At 39.6% G+C, this 18453-nt stretch overlaps 1 protein-coding gene and 1 long non-coding RNA gene across 27 annotated transcripts in view; one reads left to right on the top strand and one right to left on the bottom strand.

The window, feature by feature from the left end:
* Positions 1–18453, bottom strand: part of ATRNL1 (attractin like 1) — a 1032651-nt gene that overhangs the window by 457104 nt on the left and 557094 nt on the right. The gene's annotated exons all lie outside the window — the stretch shown is intronic.
* LOC120409486 lies at positions 312–18399 on the top strand. 2 transcript variants are annotated; one of them, XR_005601314.1, is made up of 4 exons: positions 312–378; positions 7287–7357; positions 16213–16337; positions 17997–18399. It is a non-coding gene; the product is annotated as an uncharacterized LOC120409486 (long non-coding RNA). The 2 variants fall into 2 exon arrangements; XR_005601313.1 differs by lacking the exons at positions 312–378; positions 7287–7357 and adding an exon at positions 7567–7625.

The following is an 18453-nucleotide window of genomic DNA, read 5'->3' as shown; positions in this document are numbered from 1 at the left end:
TCATATGCTGGAGGGTAGGGCAAACTGAGGCATACATCCAGACTCTGGTGTGATGTCAGGGAGAAAAAGGGTTCAGGCTCTGAGAACTCCTCAGATTCCGAAGATGGTTCCGGAAAGGGGGAGGGGGGGAATCAGTACCAGAGGGTTGCAGTGCGGCAGAGAGATGGGCTTCTTGTGCAGCAGCAGAAGGGGTTCATCCTCCAAGGTAGGGATGTCACAGGTGTGTGAGTGGGGGGCGGGAAGATAGAAAAGACGACTGCAGGTATGGAAGGATTAACTCATCTGTCAACAGAAACGGCTCCTAGTATCCGGAGGTCTGTGGTGCCCTGATGGAGATGCTGGGGGAGCCTGGTGGTGTCTGTGAGGCCAGCCTGTCTGGTAGGTGCATGGGTACTGGCAGAATGGGTGGCATGTACTGGTGAGCGTTCTGAATGTTTAGGTGCCAAGGTCATTGTTGGTACAGTCGGATCCTGTGTACCCCTGGCCTTACCCTCCATGTAAGGATTCTTGGGCACTGGTCCAACTGGATCCATGCGCAACATCTCACCCGACCTGGCATGACTTTTGAAGGAAACGCTGTGCTTGGGAGCAGTCTGTGATGGGGACCTGCTCTTGAGCCCGTGAAAGTGCTTTTTGCTCTCTTGTCAGGACTTGTCTTTAGCCTTCAGTACCCTAGTTCTGAGACACATGCGGTGCTCGGAGGGTCGCTCACCGCTGGTGATGGCCACTGTGAAGGGGGTTCTCCCAGGCCCAGATTCTATTGTGTCCTGGGTCTCATCGCATCCTCCCTCAGATATTTATGAAGGCAGAGGTTGCGGGGTTCCTGGGTTCAGGACGGGAAAGATTTGCAGATGGCGTAGAGGCCTGTTGCTCACAGAGAAGTAACCAGGACATGAAACACAGTTTTTCAAGCCCAGAATCTGGGGCATAGTCCCCGGGGTGGGGTTGGGGAGATGCGGTCCCCAAACAGGGAAGAGAAGAACTAAACTAACTATACTAAAACTTATCTAACGGACACAAAGAAAAACTACGTACAACCAACTCAGGCCATGTGGGGGTAAGAGGGAACTGGAGAGATGTTGACCGCACGCTCTCTTAACCCTCAGAGACGCTCTATGGACATGCAGGTCAAAAGACACTGCTAAGAAACACTTCCGGATTCAGGTGCATGGCTCCCATGTGTACCCAGGAGTGGAATACACATAGGGACCATCACTCAAAGAAGACATGTTTCTGTACCACCATGAGTAGTTCTACACATACATCCCTCATTCTGTTTCTTTTCCTTCCACTGGGGTTGCAGCTCTGGAGATGAGGAGTGTTCAATTGGTGTCAGGATTGTGACCCAGACATGGGCAGTCAGACCCAATGGTCAGAGACAAAAGGGGTGGATAGACATGGAGGTTAGAGCAGAGTGGAGTGGAGACAGAGTCAAGAATCAAGGCCATGGGACACCCAGGGGAGTATTCGAGAGTAGAGATGAGGATCAGAGTCAGAGATCAGAAGCCGAATACCGGAGCCAATACATGAGCCAGAGATATGGTCAGGAATCAGAGACAGGGATCTGAAGCTAAATGCCACAGCCAATAAGTGAGCTGGACACATGGTCTGGAAGCGGAGGTCAGAGTCAGGAGTTTCAAGGATAGGGAAAGGCAGGAACTGCAGCAATCACACAAGAGCAGGCTGGGCAGGAGCAGACACAGGAAACAAGATCAAGTGTAGCTGCAGCATAGAACACGTTAACAGCCAGAAAGCTCTGGCTGCTGCTGGGTAAAGTAGTAACTTAGCGCCTACCCTCAACCAATCAGAAAGTGCAGACAATCAGGCAGCACCTGTCACAGTCAGCTATACTCAGGGTGTTGTTAAGAGACTGACCATGCTGCGGCTGGCTCCCTGACACTGCATTCTTTCTTCCTTCCTTTGTACTTGATTACAGAGTGAGTCCATTCATACTTTCCCAACTAACAGCTGGAAAACATCTTCAACTTAAACAGCCCATTCAACTTCCTTAATTACCAGCCAAAGAGAAACCCATTCCTCAAAGGAAGACAGGGAGCATCATCGCCACTACAGTCATCCCCAATATAAAGCAATTGGGCTGGGTGCGATCGGTAATTCCTCCCCAGAAAGGAACATATGTGCTACATGGTCACATTAGAAAGAAATCCTTCCCCCTCAAGATCCACTGAAGCCCCTGCAGCTTCAGTGCCCCGCCAGGCTGAAGACACTGCTAAGGGCAGGTCTGACCCCATTAAAAAATCCATAAATCTTTCAGGAATTGGGTTTTAACTGCAGATTTAAGCTTCTATAATCCACTAATCATATTCAACAACTCCATCCTCTTTCTGTACTTAGTTATAAGCATATCAAATATAAATAAAATATACATAATGGCTGCAATTTTTGAAATTATCTAAGGGATTTGGATGCCCAGTTCCCATTAACATTCATGGAAACTGAGCATCCAAAACCCTAGGTGCCTTGGAAAGTGTCAGCCAATATTTATAACTTACATGATATGACATCTGGTTAAGAAGATATTATTTTAATAACAATGCAAGGGATATGGTACTAGTCAGCTTTACTAGAAAGCTAATCAAATTAATCTAGAAATATCAATTTGTCTGTAGTATCACTCTCCATCTGATGGAATTTGAGAAAACAAAAATATGCTGCTCCAGTGTAATATTTATCTCATGAACAATCGTTTTGGGAACTTCAGGTGATCTCTATTTAATAATGAAATGTCATTCAGACCTTGTAGGAAGTTAAATTGCCTGTTACAATAATTTTAGTATGTACCTTATGGAGTTACGAGAGCATTCAATTTAATTATGTTTGTTTTCAGGTGAAATAAGCAACTTTGCAGTTAAAAGAGCTGATAACATTTGATTACATACTATTAGTAGTGGTAAATCTGGAGTCTATGAAAATTCATTTTATCATCATGATTAATCTAGAAAGTCAGAAAAACTGATTCACTGCTTAAATCCTTCAAAGAACCCCAGTTACAGTATTTGACTGCAATGCTGTCATTAGAGTCAAAATATAAAACAGAGATTTCATTTAAACAAGTCTGAGTTCTAATGCTTCCTCCCCGTTTCCCACCCACCCACTCTTAAAACAAAGGGTAAGAAACTCCAGGAACTGAAGGTTGTAGCAATTCACATATTCACGAAGCAGCTGGGGAAGTAAAGAAGAAAAAAATCAATTCAATTAAAGAGTATGTACTAGCTCAATTGTACCACCACTACATGTGGAGCAAAGGGCTTTCTTTAAGTGTCAACGATCTAGCAGTGAGAGAAGAGTCAATTGGTAAAAAGACCTATTTCATTTGCCTCTAAAGCATTCACACAAAACTTCCAGGGCTGAAAAATGGAACAATTTAATTCTTCTTGTTCCAGGCCCATTAACTGTTTTCCAATGATCGTTGCTTAATTCAAGGGAATATTTTTAAAAGTGTGAATTAGCCCTCCTTCTTCTCCACTTCAATGCCTATCACAATCTCTCTTCATCAACATCTGCAATCCTCCACAAAAAGTACCTAACTGTGCCTATAGCAAGCTATCTAGGCCTTCAGGCCTTGGAAAGGCCAATGATCATTAAATTATGATTAATTTAGTTCAGCTGAAAAACACACAAAATTGAGCTCTCACGGGAAAACTACTGACCAATTTTTTGTGTTTAAAAATCTTGCGGCAGTTTTAGCAAGATAAGGGTGTTAGTCCAATACTTGCTCCTCTACTTTCTTTCATTAGAAGGATTCTTCCTTATATTAGACCTAATGTTACCTTCATTCCTTACATAAATCGGAATCATTTCACTATAAATTATTAGTATTACAAACATAAGTATTACAAATGCAAAATCATGAAATATAAATGAGAGAAAATGGTTTCACATGAAAATATTGAATCAACACTGTAAGTCCTTGTATTATTAATTTTCTTTTGTCCTTTGCTTTGGATCTCTCAACATTTTGGGTTCAATATTTAAGCACCAATAGGTGTGATCCTAGTGTGTGGGCCAATTCCAATTCAAGTAATTACATTCTGCCTACATGCAGTATGGAGACCTGATTTTCCTGTAAATCAGGAGTAACACCACTGAAATCAGTAGTCATGCAGGTGTAAAATATGTGTAAGCAAGAGGAGAATCTGGCCCTGGTACAGTACTTTGATATTTTTCAATTCCTTTCTTAAAACTTTTTGTATAATGTTGGTGAGCCAGAAAAACTGTCTCATTCTAGCCTGGAAATTATCCTGGTCCCGTAGTCACTGTTGAAAGATTGTATCAACTACTTGGAATCTTTTAATATAGAAAGCATTGTAGAGATGCAAAGAATTATTTTGCTGATAATTATGTTGTATGTTAAGACTAATCTTCTCCAGGGAACAGCTGATGCTGGCTTGAAATAATTCAGGCAATTTTAGGTAGGATTTTGTTTCAGTCATGTAATTAATAAATGGAAGGCACATGAAATTTTAATACAATATCCTATTGATATAGAACCACTAGATCATTTAGGCCATTTTAACTGATTATTGATTCTTTGAGCAACTACAGAATTTCTAAGCTGTGTGGCACATTAAGGACTTTACCCAAAACTCACTGAAGTCAATGGAAAAATTCCCATTGATATCAATGGTTTTTGGTATAAACATATTTCATTCGATGGAAACAAATTGCTCTTTGGGGGTGTGATGAAGTAGGAATTTTCTGTAATATTTTTATGAATCCTGTATTGCCTCAGTTTCCCTCTGTACTTTGCATTGCTGCCCACTGGTCCAAAAGTGTTAATGTTGTTCTTGGACATGTGCGGTGGAATGAATGGGTCATTAAAACAGCCATATCAACACGGGATTTGGAGAGACCAGAACCCCAGTGACTAAACAATTGCTGCCTAACAGTAGGAAACTCTGGCAGGTGGAACATATGAATGCAGTTGGAGAACAAAAGGGGAAGGGTGTCAGGTGACTGGAATGAGGGCTGCCCTTTGGAGAGTTACAGGGCCGTCACCTTGGACTGACAAATAGCCAGAGCCAGGAATTGAGTCCACAGCAGGTTTCCTGGTTGACTGCATTGCTTGGCCGGAGCGGACTTCCCGATGCTCTGTTCCAGTTGACTAATAAACCCTACTCTGTTTTGAAAAAGCAGCCTGGGGTCACTGCAAATATTTGCTGAGGTGCATTGGTCCTTGGAGAGTGTAAAAGTCTCTGAGCAGGAGTCTATCTCAGTTGGCTTCGCTGGGCAGAGCTCAGTGTGAAATGGGAATGCTAGAGCCCAGCAGCTCAGTCTCAGAGGCTTTGAGGCCACGTGGCCTATGCTTAAGGCAGAGAAGGACCCCTTGGGTCCTCCAAGGGACTGTCTAAAAGCTGGGAGTAGCACAGATTCTGTGGATCTGTGACAGGGGGAAGAAAGATTAAAGAGAAGGTGAGGCTGGGGAGCTGAGTAGACTTTTGCCTCCTGGAATAGGGAGGCTATGACCCATTTCAGAATCTGTTAGGGGATTCTGGAGTCCTTAGTGAGTCTATGTCTGTATGAAGATTAGGAGTTTTTTTAAAGATTTACTCCTAGCAAGGTTGAGAGATGTGTACTTCATCCCCTTGTGAATTCCTTTTGGGCAACTCCAGATCTACATATTTTTCCCTCTGAGAGGAGTCGCAATTTCTCAGAATGGAGGAACAGTGTGCGTGCATGGGCTGTCACACCAGTATGAGTCAGAGTCCCAATTGGGAAGGGGGGCAGGGAGTGACAGGCGCCTATATAAGACAATGCCCCAAATATTGGGACTGTCCTTATAAAATTGGGACATCTGGTCATCCTATGCATGAGACAGCCCAGAGGAACAAACACTTCAATGCTCAGAGATTAGACAGGAGAGGAAAAGGGGAAAGAGAAGTGGGGAAGGGAAAGGAAAAGCACAACAATCCACTACTGCCTGAAAAAAACATGGGTAAAATACAGATCTGAAAACAATTAAGGTGGGATAAAATTGGACCAATGAACTGTTCAACCAATGGAGGCTGACCTATTGGTGAGCAGAAGCAAGATGTATGACCTTGCCTCAGAACTGACCATTAACGGTACTGAATTTCTTACATCATCAACTCAGACCAAGTCACCGCCCATCAGTCATGAATTGAGAGACCAGTTAAAATTCAGAAACATAACATGAACATGTTTAACATGTGTTTAATCCTTTCTACATTTTGAAAATATATTATAATTGAGGGAACAGCAAATGAGGATTTGGGTACCAAAATCAAGGGTACCCAGTTTAAAAAGTTATTTACAAACTTTGCAGAATTAACATTTGAGAAGCATTGCCCACAATCGCACATTCTTTTTATACCACCACTGTATCTTGTATTTTTTCAATTTCAGTTTAAAATGCCAAGATGGCATTTCCTTCTCTTCATTAATTTTCCAAGGTCAAATATACCCTGAAATATAAAGTTGACGAAAATAAGATTTTACAAAATCTAGGTCCAATAGATATGTTTAAACTAAAATTATCACTTTTTTTTTTAAAGAAACAAGTAATCATTCCTCAGTAACCCCAACACTGCAGAATTGTGCTAGTGCAGGAGATCCTGAAAGTAAAACGGAGTAGCAACTGATGGTGCCATGAAAAAACAGCTACATTATAAGCAACTATTTCATAGTCTCATATTTTATCTTTTTTAAATTATAAATTGTATGAAAGCATCCCAGAGATTAAATTAACCTTAATGGTCTGACTGAGGATTCGTAAATTAAACAGTATAATTTTACATTGGCATTAATATAGATAAAATTGTCTAGGCATTTCAGTTACACACTCCGATTTTCACAGGTTATAAGGCAAGAGACTAGAAGTCTATTCCAAGAGACTAGAATCTTGTTTATAAAATGTCATCTCAAATGAGATCAGTTTATTTATTTTTTCTTGATAAAATGTTTGCACTTGAGAAATGTGAAGTATTGAAAGTCCTAACTCTATTATGTTTAGCCACCATAACAGATCCAGAAGGAGCAGCGGAAAAGCAGCTTCCCACAAATGCACAAAATAATGATATGGTAGAAATACATCCAGAAAGAGAGTCTCTTTGTTCATCCAATTCTTAGCCACTCTCCTGAGACTGAAAACAGGCATGCCAAATTACTGCAGATTGCATTTTTCTTTTACGTGGACACTATCTTACTAAGGACTGGACTGAGAACCACCACACCCATTGTACATTTGAAATTGAATATTTAAGTATTGTTTCATCTAACACAGTGCTGAATATGTTTTATTTAAGGCAAAATCCTACAAACTCTTATTTACCTGTGTAATGTGAGCAATCCCACTGACTGCAATAAGATCACTTGTGTAAGTATCTTAATTTAACATATGTGTTTGCAGGACTCCACCCTTGTACTGTCTTTTGATGCCAGGACTATGGGTATGTCTACACTACCCGCTGGATCGGCGGGTAGCGATTGATCTATCGGGGATCGATTTAGCGTGTGTAGTGTAGATGCGATAAATCGATCCCCAATCGCTCTCCCATTGACTGCTGAACTCCAGCTCGGCGAGAGGCGGAAGCAAAGTCGACGGGGGAGCCGTGGCCGTCGATCCCACGCTGCGACGACGTGAAGTAAGTAATTCTAAGTTGATCTAAGATATGTCGACTTCAGCAATGTTATTCTTGTATCTTAGATCAATCCCACCCCCCAGTGTAGACCAGGCCTTAGTCTTTTACTTTTCCATAAATCACTATGCACATCAACACGGCTGTAATAAATAATATAAAGGCCACTAACAACAATTATAACATTAATAAATGGAATAATATTTAGTATGGAATAATATCTAAGCTGAACAAGAACAAGAAATTAAGAGTTACTTCAGGCTTATGTTCCATTCTAAACTTACTTTAAGGAACACAAAACATACTGATTTATTTTTGCATTTATTTTTGCATTCTGTTTATGCTTCAACTTACTACATGAAAATTCAAACAGAGCAGATGAACAGATCATTTAAATATCCATTTTAACTTGTGAGAAGAGCCAAAATAAGACAAACAGTAATAAAAAGGAGCAGGCTGATTTATATCAATTTTTAAGTAGTTTTCAAGTAGCCCTTATTTATATGAACACTAAATAAAATTCAAATGACCTAGATTAGAAGACATGTGGATCAGTCTTCACAACAAAACAAAGACAAAGACAAAGCATATCATCTTAGTGTAATTTTCTTTCAGCCCCTTAGGATGCCTCTTCTAGTTAGAATGGAGAAGTGAATTGATTATTTTGCAAATAATACAGCTGCAATTGATTTTTAACCACCACCACCCTCACCACAGATGAATACAGCTTTAAAAAGTATTTTCTAAACAAATGCAGTTTTGTGGTTAATGCCTGCAGAATATAAATGAATTGTTATTAGTTTAGAAAAAAACAGTGCAATCATTTTACGAAAAGTGCATTATCAGCTTACACTAGTTATTACAGGTACAATGTGAATTGAATGGCCTTTTCCCCTTTTCTAATAGCTAAAGGGAAAGTAACAGCTAAGGGACAAATCAATTCTCATTGATGCACAGGGGATTTAACCATTTGAGTGCTGTTTGATGTCCCTGTTACATGGGGCAGAAAGCACATCCACTATATTCCCATGGAAGAGTCAATATATGCATTTCAAAGAATGAGGCTGAATGTCTCCCACCACTGCTGCACAGAAGCTGTTACATAACAATATGGGTAAGATAGTGAGCCCATGCTGATGTTAACAGAAGTTGCAAGGATAAATCCACAGTGGACTAATGGGAGAACAAAACCTAAGATTTACTTTTAAATGATTTGGATGCATCGTTTATAACCACCTGCCACACAAAAAATACTTCGGTTAGTTTTATTAAGTACGTTAATGAGAAAAAGTACAATTTTCTCACCCTTACATAGTCCAATTTAAATGCTTCTTCGGTTTCCCCCAATTTTTATTTCTTTTAGTACCGGAAAAATGCACAGTATCCTTATTCTTTCACAGCTCCACTATACTGAAACAAGCATTAATAAATGTTCAGTACTGCAATATTTTAAAGAAACATTGCACATATTTTAATTGAAAAGAAAGAGATTAGGCCACTAGACGCGCCTTAACTTTGACAATGGCAGTAAAAGTATTAAACATAAAAGATGTTAGACAAAAATCAAATAATAAAAGGGACAAGAAATTGTATCAAGTTGCTGTACATAGGATTTGGCTTTAGAATTCACAATATCCACGGCCAGTGGTATTCATTTGTATCCTAGATATAAGGTACAAATCTCACACGTGTTATTTGGAAAGGAATGTGCTGAGTGCCGTGTTTTGCAGTGTTCCCTGTTGATTCATTCAAGCAGCAGTATTGATAAGCATTACTGATGGCTGCTTCTAGAGAGAGAGGGATGAAGCGTTAATGGGACACAACTTACAAATAATATTTCCAACAGAAAAAACGGTACCTACTGTAACCGTATTATTGTTACAATTAACCCCGTGATTAATAGATAACTGAAAGAGATTAAGGAATAAAATAACTGGCTGGTTTACATGCACACATGGTTTGTTTAGCATTTGAAAGACTGTGGTACACAGTTTCACTGCTTTATTGACAGCGTACACCCTTCTCCAGCTCTGCAGAGTCTTTACAGTAACAACAGAAAACACTGAAACTGACAAATAACCCACAAACATTTGCACAGAGATAAAGGGCAGTGGGGGGAGATGAACATGTTTGGTGGTGTAGCTGACAGGCCTACCCAAACGATCCTTATAAATATCAATAAGAGAGCAAAAACACCTATCTTAAGTGCTGCCAATTCTCATGAAATGTGTGAGGGGGTTAAAGTCCCAGCTCCCCATGTCTTGTGATGATGTGAGAATATCAGTGGTCATTTAAATACTTTCGCATGGCTGTAGAGAAAACTTTAAAACATGAACCCTGATGGCTGAAAAACTAGAAAGCAAATAAAACAAAACTTAAATATATTCTTTTTAAAAAATATGATATTTAGCTAATCTCATCATTTTTTAATCCTTAGGAATGGAAGGATTTTCAGGACTATGTTGAATTGCTCTGATAATTTGCTGGGTCTGTTGTGAAAATTAATCACACCTTACAATTTACAGCCTAGAAAAATAAAGTCAGTAACTACTATCTATCTTGCTTTTTAACTGCACTTAAAAGAAATGTAAAATATAAATGAACTTCCATAGTTTTAGTTTACAGCTACCAATGATGAATCCAAATAGGCACAAACCGATCTACTTTTTTTAAAAGTGTGACATTTTTCTCATCCATTTCCAACACCACAAACATATTACGATATTCAAAAAGTAAAAATATAATAGAAATAATATCTAGAATTTGCATAGTGTTTTATAGTTTCTATAGTGCACTAAAAACTCCAGCTAACAAACTATAAGATGACTATTATTTACATTACAGGTTAAGTGACTATTATTTACATTACAAAACCAAGATTAGAACTCAGAAGCTCTACTCCCAGACCATTAGACTGTATATAATGGTCTGTGAGACTCTAAAATGTTTTCCAGCTGTAAACTGTCACATTCTTATAACCACTGATTAGTTGAACCATGCATTATCACTTGCCTTTGTTTTTTTCTCCTTCGACCAATAGCTGTCATGCCATTATCAAAATTCCCACTTCAGAGCCTTCAATTTTCAGTCTTAACTCATATCCAACAATCTTATGAATAGCCTCTTCTTTATCATATGCACTCTCTGGTAGACTTATCCTGCTACTGTAGCTTTAACAATCCATTCTGTCAGCATTTATACTTTTTAAATTTAAAATTCTGACAATTCAGTAATTTTGTTACAACTCTGTGGAGGAAAACTTTTTTTATGGGTCTGATAGTTATGGCTGTCTGTTTACAATCTTACTGGCCGCGGTCTAAAGCTTTAGGGAAGAACGCAGCTGTAATTATATTTCTGTGACTCGTTTGGACACGAAGACAGAAGACACACTGCTATAAATTTCCTTTATTTAAGAAACCATTATATTTATTCTAGCTATCTCAACTTTAAGAAGCAACAGACCATCTGAAACACCTGCATTTTCTCAGAGTGAAAAAGCTCTCTCTTCCCTCTCACGATATTGCCTAAGCATTCACTAGTGATATCCACATAAGTCAAAACTGTTCTGATATAAAGGTCCAATGATCCCATCCCCATCAAAAGAGAATAAATTTCATGCAAATTATTCTAAAACTCCATATATACATTCACTCTAGAAAGTAATTACAATTTAAACCAAATATTAAAAGTACTACCTCATTGAATAGCAAGCAGCAAGGCGCTTACACCAGGCATGTGAACAGTATTTCTTTTATTCACACCCTACAATTCTTCAGGGTTACATTCTTTTATTGTCCCTGCCCCTTCCAAAATGCTCACCATTTATATAGTATATGGAACACAATATAACAACATAAATACTAATAATTTGAAGATGGTGTTATCCTGCTACTGCAGACACTATTTTTTTTATATGACTAATGAGCCTGGATTGTAATTTTATCAATAATTTCATCAGAAGATAGAATGCTGCCCTCTAACCAGTCCTGGTTAAAGAACCTGTTGCACACCTTAACACTGGATTGTCTTTTCTCAATAGGAGCAGGGTCACTTGCTTTATTTTATTTATGGCATTTTTCAAAACTACTGCTTCCCTTATGTGCAGTTTATAAATGTTTATGAACAGTTTCATTGGCAGTTAGTAAATTGCTTCATAACTTGTACCTTGGAAGCTCTCCTGAAAGGGTCACAGGGTTCATGGATCTGCACCTCCTTCTCTGACTGGAGTATATTTCAAAAGCTGGTAGAGGCTTCATCCCATACTGTGGTACCTTTATGTGTATTTTATCTGTTTTTTTCCCTCTCTCTCTCTTACATACATATATACACACACACACACACAATTTTTAAGAACATAAGAACAGCCATACTGGGTCAGACCAAAGGTCCATCCAGCCCAGTATCCAGTCTACCAACAGTGGACAATGCCAGGTGCCCCAGAGTGAGTGAACCTAACACGTAATGATCAAGTGATCTCTCTCCTGCCATCCATCTCCACCTTCTGACAAACAGAGGCTAGGGACACCATTCCTTACCCATCCCGGCTAATAGCCATTAATGAACTTAACCTCCATGAATTTATCTAGTTCTCTTTTAAACTCTGTTACAGTCCAAGCCTTCACAACCGCCTTAGGCAAGGAGTTCCCACAGATTGACTGTGTGCTGTGTGAAGAAGAACTTCCTTTTTTTTGTTTTAAACCTGCTGCCCATTAATTTCATTTGGTGGCCCCTAGTTCTTATATTATGGGAACAGGTAAATAATTTTTCCTTATTATTCACTTTCTCCACTGCAAACTTTGCACCTCACTGTTCACCTCTTTCTTCAGATCATTTATGAATAAGTTGAATAGGATTGGTCCTAGGACTGAACCTTGGGGGACACCACTAGTTACCCCTCTCCATTCTGAGAATTTACCATTTATTCCTACCCTTTGTTCCCTGTCTTTTAACCAGTTCTCAATCCATGAAAGGATCTTCCCTCTTATCCCATGGCAACTTAATTTACGTAAGAGCCTTTGGTGAAGGACCTTGTCAAAGGCTTTCTGGAAAACTAAGTACACTATGTCCAGTGGATCCCCCTTGTCCACATGTTTGTTGACCCCTTCAAAGAACTCTAATAGATTAGTAAAACATGATTTCCCTTTACAGAAACCATGTTGACTTTTCTCAACAAGTTATGATTCACAAGAGTTTATATTGGCAGCCTGAATAGCTGATGGTGGGGCTCTATAACCATTACTCGGAGGACTACTCCCACTCAAGTCAAGACTATGCATATAAATAGGAATGGGCCCTGTGTGGACATTTTATTTCCATTCATTTGTGAGGTTTCACCATTTTTGTCTAAAACAGTTTTACAATGAAAATTAATGGGGAGAGCTTTGCGTAAAGGATTTTCAGGATCAGGTCCTCAAGTTGTATACAGTCTATTTTTGTTAATTTTTCCTTCTAAATAACGGAACCTACATTCACAAAATGAATTCACAAGTGCACATGCTTTGTCTGTACTTCCATTAATTGGATCTTTTTACTTATTCTAGGAACAGCATCTTCCTTTTTAGTTTACACATCTGATATCACTATTCAGACACAGCTAGCCCTAAGGTCAAAGAATGACTGTCATCTACAGTGATTAGGCATGTAAATTTCCAAATCATCATTGCCAACTGCTGTCTTTTTACATTTAGTTAAGTCTTCTTTGCAGAGATCCAATAAAAGTTCTATTTTTAAGATTCCAAAACAGACAAGCAATTGGAATAAAGTTGAAGGTGAAAAACAGAAAAATGCCAAAATACTTGGACATATAATTCTGTACCTTATGAACCTATGGCAAATTGGTATAAAACAAAACAGGTGTATCTCTAGAATAACAATGCATGTTACTATATATATAATTTCACTTTTGAGAATCCCTGTTAAAGTTTTAAATCTTTCACAGCTGCCAAATAGACTGCTAATCACAGGTCACCCAAAGGCATCAACTAATCAAGACTCATCTATAAATTCTTCAAATATGTCAGTTTACATTGAGCATGAGAGCCTACAAATAGAGCAGAACTACATACTACAGCAGTAGATTCCATAGCATGAAATGGACATGAAAAACAATTGGGATGGCATTGATTTACCTGGATATTATTTTCACAAACTACAAAATAAGCATATTTTACTAAATACATCCAAGGAATCTGATTCTTCAGTTCTTAACTCAATTAATAGACTTCCGTGAAGATGAATATCCCAAAATAAAATCACTAATTACTAAAATATATCAGCAGGCAAATATCAAAAGTTTTGGAAACTCAATTCAGCAAGTATCAGAGGGGTAGCCGTGTTAGTCTGGATCTGTAAAAGCAACAAAGAATCCTGTGGCACCTTATAGACTAACAGACGTTCTGCAGCATGAGCTTTCGTGGGTGAATACCCACTTCTTCAGATGCAAGTGGTGGAAATTTCCAGGGGCAGGTTTATATATGCAAGCAAGAAGCAAGCCAGAGATAACTGGAGCTCAGCAGTTTCTCTTTGAAGTCTGGTCCTGAAGTTTTTTTGCTGCAGGATGGAGAATGATCCCACTGGCCATCACATACAGTCCCCAGCTAAAACCCCTCCAGCGCATCATCAGGGATCTACAACCCATCCTGGAGAATGATCCCACACTTTCACAGGCCTTGGGTGGCAGGCCAGTCCTCGCTCACAGACAACCTGCCAACCTGAAGCATATTCTCACCAGTAACTGCACACCGCACCATAGTAACTCTAGCTCAGGAACCAACCCATGCAACAAACCTCGATGCCAACTCTGCCCACATATCTACACCAGTAACACCATCACAGGACCTAACCAGATCAGCCACACCATCACCGGTTCATTCACCTGCACGTCCACCAATGTAATATATGCCATCATATGCCAGCAATGCCCCTCTGCTATGTACATCGGCCAAACTGGACAGTCTCTAAGGAAAAGGATAAATGGACACAAATCAGATATTAGGAATGGCAATATACAAAAACCTGTAGGAGAACACTTCAACCTCCCTGGCCACACAATAGCAGATCTTAAGGTGGCCATCCTGCAGCAAAAAAACTTCAGGACCAGACTTCAAAGAGAAACTGCTGAGCTCCAGTTCATCTGCAAATTTGACACCATCAGCTCAGGATTAAACAAAGACTGTGAATGGCTTGCCAATTACAGAACCAGTTTCTCCTCCCTTGGTTTTCACACCTCAACTGCTAGAACAGGGCCTCATCCTCCCTGATTGAACTAACCTCGTTATCTCTAGCTTGCTTCTTGCTTGCATATATAAACCTGCCCCTGGAAATTTCCACCACTTGCATCTGAAGAAGTGGGTATTCACCCACAAAAGCTCATGCTGCAGAACGTCTGTTAGTCTATAAGGTGCCACAGGATTCAATTCAGCAAACTTAACCATACTTATCCAAACAGTAAGTTATCAAACAAGATTCCAAATATCCAAGGATTTTGCAGAAACCTGATATTATACATGCTAAAAACTATATACCAGTATAAGGGCTTACACTAAATATTTATTTTTCTCTATGCACATCTCTATGCTGCTTCCTACTGAAGCTTCTACGCAGCATGAAAGGGATACTCACTACACTATTGAATATCCAAACCCTTACTAGGTTTTGCTAGAGATGTGTTTGAACACACTTGCACTGACATCTGATTGATCAATAGGATTATGAGACATCTGGAGTAGGTTAGTTAGTTAGAAAAAATATTTAACTCCTCTATGGCAATTGATTCTTTGAGAGGTCAAGTCTTCAGGAGTACACATTCATCAGAACAAATGCTGTGAGGAAGACTCACATGCACCCACATATAATGCAGCAAGTGAGCTCTGTGCTAAATCTACAGTAACTGTTTGTTGAAGAAACTGTTTGTTGTAAAGCTCATAATTCAGGCCCTACTTGAATTGTGAGATGATTGTCAAAAAAGTGGCTGAGTTGAGGACAAGCCAAGGAAAATTGTGGAAAAGTAATAATGGACCTTATTATTTGTGGTAATAAAGTCCATTATTATTTTTGCATTATTTTTCAGTTGGCCACCTGGCACTGAGAGTGGAGGCTCTGCTTTTAGCTCCAGGGTGGCCGTGGCTCCCACTGTCAGCCCTGAGCCTGGTGGGGCTCCCACTCTCAAAATTGTGGAGGAAGCCTAATTTTGTGGAATTTACAATTTCTACAATATCACAAGCTAAGTAGGGCCTTATAATAAAATTCAGTCAGCTGTGACTAATAAAAATAACTTCCTACCAACATACACTAGTAATTGTTGTGGTAGTCACATATAGATACAGCAGAAAACTGCTGTGATGGGAACAAGAAGGTAAAAATAAAATTATCCTAAATGAAAACATTACACAAGATTGCAAGAATATGTTTTTATAACACCAGGTGTAATGACAATGCCACATAGACACAGACGTCTTTTATTTCAGACACTGAGAACATCTGAGAGCTTCAATGTTTTCCCTGTACCTGGAGTGCTAGTTAATATGGCAATTTTAACGAGATTGCAATCTATAACATAATGTCAGCCTCATGTATTTCTGTTGTCACAATAAAGAAATAAAGAAAAACTGCAAGAAAACAAAATCAACAGGGCAGAACCTCATAAAACAAGCAGAGAAAACAGAATGAAATCCATAGAAGATTCACCACCACCCCCTACCACCCCCCAAAAATGTACAGGTATTTTCATTAATATGTAATGGAGATTTAAAAAAATTAAAAGCTAACAGAACTATAAAGTTCATGAAGTGTTATTAGTAATGGTACAAATAGGAAAGCAAAATAGATTTGTGGTGTGTTTCCCTACAAATGTATTTTATAAATTTGTAACACATATATGGGCTCAAAATGGGTATTTTATACCAGCAATTCTCAAATGTTCTCATAGAGTAGACCACTTCTCTCCAGTACATGATTGCACGGACCAACTTCCCTCCCATTTACAATTAAAAATGGTTACTTACTTCTATTGTAACTGTTATTCTTGGAGATGTGGATGCAGCCGTGTATTCCAATCAGTTGTGTGCATATCCAGCATGCTGGAGCAAGACAGTTTTCCAGATCTGTACCCGTCAGGGTGGCATATGACCTCTGAACTGCCTCAAACACCCTCTTAAGGCTATATAAGGGTGGCACTGTCCTAACCTCCCCTCAGTTCCTTCACACTGGAAGAGCGGCCTAAGACTGGTAAATAATTGTTTTCTTCATTGAGTGGATGCAGACTAGTATTCTATTCAGGTCGCTCAGAAGCAGTACTGTAGGGGGTGGGGTGTGGAGTCTATTTAAACAGTGACTGTAGGATCACTTTGCCAAAGTTTGCATCTGACCTTGAGGCTGTCATGATGGTGTAGGAGTAAACGTATGTATGATGGAGCAAGGGGCAGCCCTACAAACATCCAGTATAGGAATAACATTGAGAAAAGCTGTGAATGTTTCCTGATACCTTGTTGAGTGGATTGAAAGTCTCTGAGGAGGACAACTGTTGCCTGAGAACAAAACTGTTGGCACTCGTTGTTGTCACTTGCTGCAAACACATTAATAGATGGGATGCTCCAAGCTTGAAAAATAGTCCTCAATACACTGTTCTGTGAGGGACTACTTTTGATTATGAAAGAACTCTCTGCTCAGAAAATTGTACAGCTAATTTTAGAAACCAAATAAGTGAGCTGCTGTGGGAGTAATGTTCTGTTTGAGGCAAAAGTCCCAGATGGTCATCACCTCCTGACAGAGCTATCTGAACCAAGCACCCCCTCCCCACCACCTGCTGTCTGTTGAGACAATTCATGTTTGTTGTATTGTCAATGAGCCATTGATAAGAGGGAAGAAGGCCTGGCAAGCTATGTAAATAGCAAGAAGCTCCAGGACACTGATATGACGCCTCGCTTCCTATTCTGTCCATGAACCATACAGGTGAACATCTCATCCAACTGTAGAGGTACTAATTACAATACTAATCTTTGTTGGGAGAGGACAGGGGAATGGGACCCTTGGACATATGTTGTGTGGTCTATCCTAAAGAATACAGGACCATGGGAAGAATTTGGACCAGCTTGTTCAGATGGTGTCAGCTGTGTTGGTAGACTGATATTAGTGAGGCTTGAAGAGAACGAAAGCACAGACTTGCATTCATGGTACATAAGTACGTGCAGCCATGTGACCTAGAAACATGAGGCACATTTGAGCTACAGTGGATGGGTGAGACCTGATTGACTCATACATTTCACAAATAGTTCAAAACCTTTCCTGGGGAAGGAAGGCATTTGCTAATATGGAGTCGAGTAAGGCTCTGAGGAATTCAAGCCTCTGTGTGGAACCTAATGTTGATTTCTCTGTGTTAAGATAAGCTACAGACAGTTGAAGAGATGGAGAATAAACTGGATTTAATGGAGGACCTGAAGATGGGATGGGCTTTGGAAAAGCCAATCATTTAGGTAAGGGAAGACATGTATCCTGTTCTCCTCAAGAATGCCACCACCACTGCCATGAATTTTGTGAACATGCGAGGAGCTGATGTTACCACGAAGCTCAGAAACTTCCTGTGACTGGGTAGGGCTGAGATGTGAAAGTGAGCATCATGAAAATCAAGGGGAGAAAACCAATTGTTTTGATCCATGGAGGGAATGACAGATGCTGGAGAAACCATGCAGAATCTCATGTACTTGATAAATTTGAGATTGCAAAGGTCCAAAATGGGCCTTAGACTACCCTTTGATTTGGGAATTAGAAAAAATAAAATGGATGTACCTGGAGTCTCACTGACTCATATATTGGTTTTTGCAGTTTATCATGGGCTTAT

This window comes from Mauremys reevesii, linkage group 7 (assembly GCF_016161935.1).
Source record: "Mauremys reevesii isolate NIE-2019 linkage group 7, ASM1616193v1, whole genome shotgun sequence".
In the NCBI taxonomy this organism is placed as follows: Eukaryota; Metazoa; Chordata; order Testudines; family Geoemydidae; genus Mauremys; species Mauremys reevesii.
The sequence above is the reverse complement of the archived record's forward strand: the minus strand, read 5'-3'. Positions and strand labels throughout refer to the sequence as shown.